Source organism: Dioscorea cayenensis, chromosome 10, assembly GCF_009730915.1.
Source record: "Dioscorea cayenensis subsp. rotundata cultivar TDr96_F1 chromosome 10, TDr96_F1_v2_PseudoChromosome.rev07_lg8_w22 25.fasta, whole genome shotgun sequence".
In the NCBI taxonomy this organism is placed as follows: Eukaryota; Viridiplantae; Streptophyta; class Magnoliopsida; order Dioscoreales; family Dioscoreaceae; genus Dioscorea; species Dioscorea cayenensis.
This window is the reverse complement of record NC_052480.1, coordinates 11,737,585-11,745,239: the sequence shown is the minus strand read 5'-3', so window position 1 is coordinate 11,745,239 and position 7,655 is coordinate 11,737,585. Positions and strand designations below refer to the sequence as shown.

At 38.5% G+C, this 7,655-nt stretch overlaps 1 non-coding gene across 1 annotated transcript; it reads left to right on the top strand.

Annotated features, from left to right (window-relative positions):
• Window positions 1-204: 204 nt before the first annotated feature.
• Window positions 205-311, top strand: LOC120271324. The gene has a single exon (XR_005539938.1). It is a non-coding gene; the product is annotated as a small nucleolar RNA R71 (small nucleolar RNA).
• The last annotated feature ends 7,344 nt before the right edge of the window (window positions 312-7,655 follow it).

Genomic DNA, 7,655 nt, shown 5'->3' with positions numbered 1-7,655 from the left:
ACCTCATCAATTTCATGGAGTTCGACCATTTTCTTCTTTTCCCTTGCATTCCATTGGTAGCTGTTCATGGCCATTTCCTCTACTAACTGCCAAGCTTCTTCAGGGGTCTTGTTCCCCATTGTACGTCCTGCGGTGGCATCTAGAAGTTGTCTCGTACTTAGATTCAACCTGTTGTAAAAAGTCTGAATGATCATCCATTCGGGGAAACCATGCTGTGGACACTTCCGCAAGAGGTCCTTGAATCGCTGCCATATCTCAAACAAGGATTCAAGCTCCATCTAAACAAACGACGATATTTCATTACGAAGCTTTGCTGATTTCCCCGGAGAAAAGTACTTGCAAGAAAAGCTTCGACCATTTCATTTCATGTCGTGATGGATGCACGTGGTAAAGAATGTAGCCACTGCCTTGCTCTTCCTTTTAGAGAGAATGGGAAAGCCCTCAATCTTATAGCATCATCTGTAACACCATTAATCTTCAGCATATCACAAACTTCCAAGAAGTTTTCAATATAGTTGTTTGGATCCTAATCGACCAAACCATTGAATTGCGCCTACTGCTATATCATTTGGATGAATGATGGCTTTAGCTCAAAGTTCAGAGCTGTAATCGGGGGCCGCACAATGCTAGATTGTGTTTGCAATACTGACGGTCTGGCATAATTAGAAAGTGTTATCTGTTGTTCATTCTTTTCTGCCATATTGTCAGACCATTCAACTTCCACTTCAGCTTGATTCGACGGTTCTTGCACAGGTTCTTTACACTTTCTTCTGAGTGTACGTTCAAGTTTAGGATCATCTTCAATTAATAATAAAAGGTTCCCTCGGGTCATAACCTGGAGCTGCACCAAAATAAAGAAAACAAATCAGAACGATGATAAAATAAGAAGATGTAAAGTAGAATGAATGGTGAATGGCTAAGATAACAAAGTACAAAGTATCGCTAAACGCCTACTCCCTTGCAACGGCGTCAAAAACTTAACAACGTCCCTTACGTGTGACCCGCAAATGCACGGATTTGTTGAAATAATAAATCCCAAATAAGTGGGGTATCGTATCCACAGGGAGTAGGGAATAAAAAATACTAAAATTGCTACTTAACCAAGCGAAGATAAATAATGATTGTGTTGATAAAGTGTAATGTAAGCAAAAACAAAAGAAACAAGAATGAGAAGCCCAAGTAAGTGAGAGGAAAGGCAATCGATCTAATGTTTCAAGTGCAAGACCTACTATTATGCTTCCTAACTAATGTTTAATGAGTCATGGAAATCCTAAAGTACACGTTCCCAAACCTAAGGTCAACCATGACTAACTCTACACAATGTCCCGGCGGAGAAATCACCCAGTCTTAACACCTCACACTATTCAAAGTTGCATGGATTTTCTAGACATTCCAAGTGATAAACCCTATTCCTATGTGTAGATCTAACACTTTGGTCCTGGCGAAAAACCCTTAGTCACAATTAAGCCCCAGATACTAAAGTCACTTCAACGCTTCACTCTGTTGCTTGCGCAACTAATCGCAGCGGAGTTCATCCTTTAGTACTTCACTGTATTGTAACCTCAAAGAACTCTAGCAATTGGAGGTAGGATAAATCACACCGGAGGGGAAAGGGAACGCTCTGCTACCTCTCGACTCACCCTCTCAACCCTCTCCAATCTTGCTTTGTCTAACCCTCGTGGCGTGTCACCCATCCACAAAGGTTACCAAGATGGACTCTCAACCCTAGTGTCACTCTAAGGGAGAAATCATTTAACAAGCATTCAAGATTAAAACTCAATTAAAAACATCAATTAAGGAAGGCATAATAAAAGGTCAAAGAAACATTAACATCCTAGGGTTTACAAAATCCAAGTAGCCACTAGGGGGTTTAGCTCTCCATGGAACGAGATATAATCAATAATGAAATCGAAAGTAAAAACAAGTAATCCATAGGAAAACCCCCTCGGTATTCGTGTCAATGGTCTTGTAGAGTAGCCTCTTCTTCTCCAAAGGTCCCCTTGTTCGGCCTAGGGGACACCTCGCCGAATCGATGCCGAAGAAAGCTCCCCCAACAACCTTCTTCCAAGAGAAGTGCGGTGTCGAATCCATAGGACCACTCCAATGACTTGCGAAAAGCCTCTTAAAATCCTATTCAACGGCTTCTCAAAAGATGGAGAGAAGTTGGAGAGAAGGGTGAAAGATTCTCTTAAAATAGGGCTAAATCTCGGCTTAAATAGGGCAGGAATCAGGCATCCACTCACCCCTATGGATTCTCCACATGGGCCTATAGAATTTCCACATGGACGTGGGGAATTTCCACATGCCCGTATGGATTCTCTGGAAACCTGATTTTCGGCTGGTTGTGAACAGTGATTGCTACAATACTCAGCCAAAACATTCCCAATTCCACACTTTTCATCGACGCAACATAAATGGGCACACATTCATGCTGTAGATCGCAACTCTTTTTCAATCAAAGGCCTCATTGGTGAAAATCTTACTATCAATGCACAAGTCGGGATACGCAAATGTGACTGCCATCGTACTACTATCAATGCTCACATTCACGTATCTTAGAGCCCCAATTGTTTGTTCACGTTTGTTCCTTCCAGGATTCCACCAAATAGTGCGTTCATAATTCACTTTTGGCTTCTTTTCTTAATACTTAGCTTCACAACCCTAAATGCGCAAAAGAACACAAATACACATGGATTAGCACTTAAACTTGATAAAAGTAATGCTTATCATAAGGAAAAAACACATCGCATTCTTAACACACAAGCACTTATCAATGGCCCAATATTTGCAAAGCTAAATATCATGGGGAATGTGGTATTCTCAACTTGGAAAGGTTTAATCAGGCACTCCTAGGTAAATAGTAGTAGAAATTCCCCACTCACAAAGATTTCAATTGGGCTAAGATCATTTCCTTCAATTATGCACCAGCTGGTGACTTTATCGCGCTCCTTCATACCACTCCTAGAAAGAAATCTTTTTCTAGAAAGGCATTCTAAACTTTAGAGCCACCTTTATTGTTAGCACTAACTCCTCTATTAAGGATAGAAGGAATACCGCGCTTTGGTTAGACAATTGGAGCGACGACTCTTCTCTTCAGTTTAAATGGGCCCTTATTTTCTCCCGGTGGAGGGACTCCCTCTGCACGGTCAAGTGTTTTGTGCATTCAGAGATTAACCCTAACTTTCGTTAGCTCGTGCCACTCCGCCTCTCCTTGACCAACTTCTTATCCTATGGTAGAGACTCTAAAACGTGGAAATTGAGCAACAAGGGATTTTTGGTGAAATCCTTTTATGCCTTCCTCAATGATAGCAGTCTCCATTGTGCCTTGTGCAAAGCACTCTGGAAGGGCTCCTGCTCTCTCAAAGAAAGAGCTTTCTCTTGGCTCACACTAAACAATGAAATCCATACTAAGGTTAATTGATCAATTGCACATGCTCCCACCGGCATTTTTTCTTATGTCTCTCTAAATGTCTTTCCTATTATTTGTAAAATTGATCACTTGCTCATTAATTGGATTTCTACAGCATCTGCTCCTTCTAGAGCCCTCCATGAAGAACCCCTACACTCTATCAAGCACATCCTATCTTTTGTCGATTCCAGGGACCCGACCACATTCTCAGATGGCATGAACCTATGAACAAGCCTGACCCCCTCTCATTCCACTTGCCCCGACAAGTGAGTTAGATGCCCATCTCGAATCTCCAGCTCCCGCAAGCTAGCTAGACCTCTTCCTCCGATGGTGCTATATAATCTAAGCCCTCGTATTTCTGCGGTAGTTGTCTATGTTTGTTCTCTGTCGTTCTTTCTCCTTGTTCTATTGTTCTCTATGTTTCATCTTTTTCTTTTGTGTCTCATCACCTCTGATGATTTTTTGTTGCTTTTTCAGTTTTTTTGCTATTTGTTGTAGTTTCTCTTCTTCTTGCTTTCTGCAATGAATTTTGTGGTTTATCCAATTTCTAAAAAAAAAAAGGAATATTATATTCCAAGAAATTACTTGCCTATCAATCAAATTCCATCACAACATTACCATTGTAAAGCACCAAATGCAACCATAAGGTGTAGCCTCATGGAGTATAAGAAGACAATAAATTACTAATTTTACAAGTGTATATGCATTTTAATTCTTAGTATTTAGAAAATAAGGGAAATAAAAGTATTGTCCATGCGGGCCCTAACAAATAATAAGATGAGTAGGATTTTTGCCAACCATGTTTTCTCTAGAGACAAAGGATAGGATTTGACGGTAAAGAGGAGAATTTGTGGACTCTCCCTCCAATTTCTCTTCAATTTCTTACCTTTGAACCTTCTCATATGCTATGTATTTTTCATCTTTTATTAAAAAAAAATCTTTAGAACGTTAATCAAATTACCTAGTTAAACATAACATCAAAATACTCCTAAATATATATATATATATATATATATATATATATATATATATATATATATATATTTGTATTTATAAAGCAATACTCTTAATTATTTAATCTGCTCATCTAGTTGATCAATCTAATATAATTCAAATATAATAAAATCTTTATATATGTTATCATTAAAACAAGTGAACAAATTATCAAATACATATGCATGAGTAACTAAGAAACTCACAACTCAAAAGTAGGGATACATAAATACATATCATGAGATGATTGGTAGAGATGGAATAAATAAAAGGAGATGCAATGACATTAAAGAAAAATGAGTGGAAAATGGTTCATGGTACCCCATCCACCACATGGACTAATAAAACCAGCCTGTCTAAGAGCTATGAAAAACAAAACTATAGAAACAATAAGAGAAGAATACAACACATCATACATTTGAGAAACAAAAAAGTGAATCAATTAAAACATATATTTAAAATGAGTTCCATGTTTGAGAACTTACAAAAAAGGAGGTTGTTCCCCATAATGCCTCAAAAGAATGAGCTTCTAATCTCTCAAGATAAACAAAAGGAGACACATATGTTAGGATTGAGGAGATGGCTTTCATCATTCTCCATCAATGTGCAACCACAGACATCTGCATCCATTGCATGGGCATTTAGGCAGCCCCAATTGATGTCAACCTTTAGGGAATTTGCTATAGGACCTTTGAGAAAGTAGTGGGACTGGGTTGGGGCTAGATACTATCAATAAAGCATGCATTTGCCAAAGTCATTGAGATGAATTCTAAGGAGTCAACGATGCTTGGATACAATAGTAAAGGAAGTTTGAAGCATTTGTCTTAAAAATTACAGTCAAAGTTCTAGTGCACCTTCGCTCAGAGACTTTGCCGATAAGTCAAGGGTTTAGATCTGACTCCAATTATTCACAAAACTTTGATAATGGTAGGAGAAGAAGAGACAAGTGATCTTGTGCTTATGTGTGCATATCCTTGCTACTACATTTGGTTCTAGAGTCTCTATTTCATATACCAATGTAGTACGTACTGTCATGCTCTAGACCTGGTCGGCAGATCTAGAGTATAGATAAATAACCACATATCCACATAGCAAGTTTAATAGGAATGCAAGGCCTTACAACCTGTTTTTGAGTAAAAAAAAGGACTACAAATATAATTTTTTATATAGAAGTTTCAAAAGACAAGGGTTTGAAGTCTACAACATATATAGTCAAATAACAAAGGACACAGGCTATATCTACTAGCATGGCTAAATCTAATCTAAAAGATCTGGCCTTAAATTAAGGAGTGACTAAATGATTCTAATTCATTTGGAACGTGATGAAGAGCCTAGATAGGAAAGACAAGTTTGGGACATCCTAAGAAATTATGACAGCCATTTTAGGTTGATTAAGAAATGGTTTAGCTCACCTAGACAGGGTCCAGTCTACCATTGGTCTTAGAAAATCTGCTCCTCAAAGATGGGATTCAGTTAAAAAGCATATCACACATTAGCTCATGAGAACATTGAATATCTTTAGATTGGGAATATCGCTCATCTTATCTTGCAATGAAAAGATGACACTGAAATCCTCCCAAATAACTTATGGGAGGGAAATTGAAACTCTATTAGCTTAAATCTCATCCTAGAAACTCTGATTGAGTTAATAGGAGCTCAAGCTGTAGGCTGTAGTGCACAACAGCCGAGAGTTATCTTTTAAGATAGAAATTCTACTATTGAATAGAAAGTTCCTAACTAGATCACCTTCCACTTTAACATAGTGCTATTATAGACAATGATTACTCTTTCCAGAATATCTCTTAGAGTTTTACTAGCAAACCTAATACCCAAGGCTGGGGTTGAAAAAAAGGGAAGGGCTTAGAAAGTAAATGGGGGGTTGAAAACCCCCAATTTCCCTCCATTCATCAACCCACCAAAATGGTAGGTTGGGGAGGGTTAAATAAAATTTTGGATATTTTTTCCCTTATAATATTTTAGCATGATGTTTGACATGTTTAGCACCAAATTAGTATGAAATTTCATTCTTTTGTTCATCTTGACCTTTATTTCTATTTTAGGGGGAAAAATGAATTTGAGGGCATTTTTAAGCAAAAGATGTCAATTTGCTAAATCAGAACTTCACCATGGCTCACGATGACCATGGTGACATCTCACCACCCTTGTTGTCCAATCTCATCACTTCTGTTATCAAGCCGTGGCAGTGGAACCATTGGAAGCATCACAGGAGCCACAACGGCCTCACAATGGCCATTGTGAAAACCCATCATGCCCATGATCTAGCCACACAACGTCCAGAGAGCTGTTCCAAGATGCGACTTGGAGCCCAAGTAATAACTTACTCGCCACGGGCATAACAACACCCATGCTGAGGCCGTGGCAGACTTAATCCTATGAATACTCTAGGTTTCTCTAAATTACTAGAGATTCTTTTACCGAATAAGGTAGGGTGCTAGAGTTCTAGAGATTTGAGCGGTTGGAGACAAGTTTCAAGCATATTTCAGTAGATTCCGGTGAGTTTCTGAAGGGTAATTCAACGATCATCATCAAAGGAGGGCGCACAAAGGGATTCGACGCCATCTCTAATCTTCGGATCCTCTCACTCTCAACCTTGGTAGACCTATTAGAGGGAGTTAGTTTAGAAAATCTTTAACACTTATCTATTCTTGGTCTTATGGTTGTCTCTTGCTTTAATGCTTAATTTTATGATCCATTAGAGCCTAATTCGAGGGGAATTGTATGTATAGGTCCCTCCATTATTGTTTATGAATCTTGATTGATAATTTAATAAATCTTTCTAGTCTTTTATGAATTGATAAGTGCATGAGTAAACATATTTCTTTTTATGTTTTGCACACATTGAGCATCATTTTTATCATGTTTTATGTCTCATAAATTGTATTTGGTGTTCTTTTCTGCAAATAGGGTTGTGAAGGCCTTGAGAGAAGAGAAAGAAGCAAAGATAGGTTATGAAAGCACATTTTGCGAGTCTTTTGTGCAGCATAAGGATCAAGACACAAGTGAAGCTCATACACATGAGGGTGTGTGCCAACTTCCAAGAGAATTCAAGTTAAATTGTGAGTTGGAAGGGCACAAAGGTAGCCATATTTCCATGCCTCTACTTGTGTGAAGACTTCAAGAACCTCCCAATGATGATTAGATAGCAAGAAACATCATAACCTACCACGCGGACATGTGCACGTCCATGTATTCGCAAGAGAAGAATTTTGGAGGTTTGTTTAAGAGGAGCACT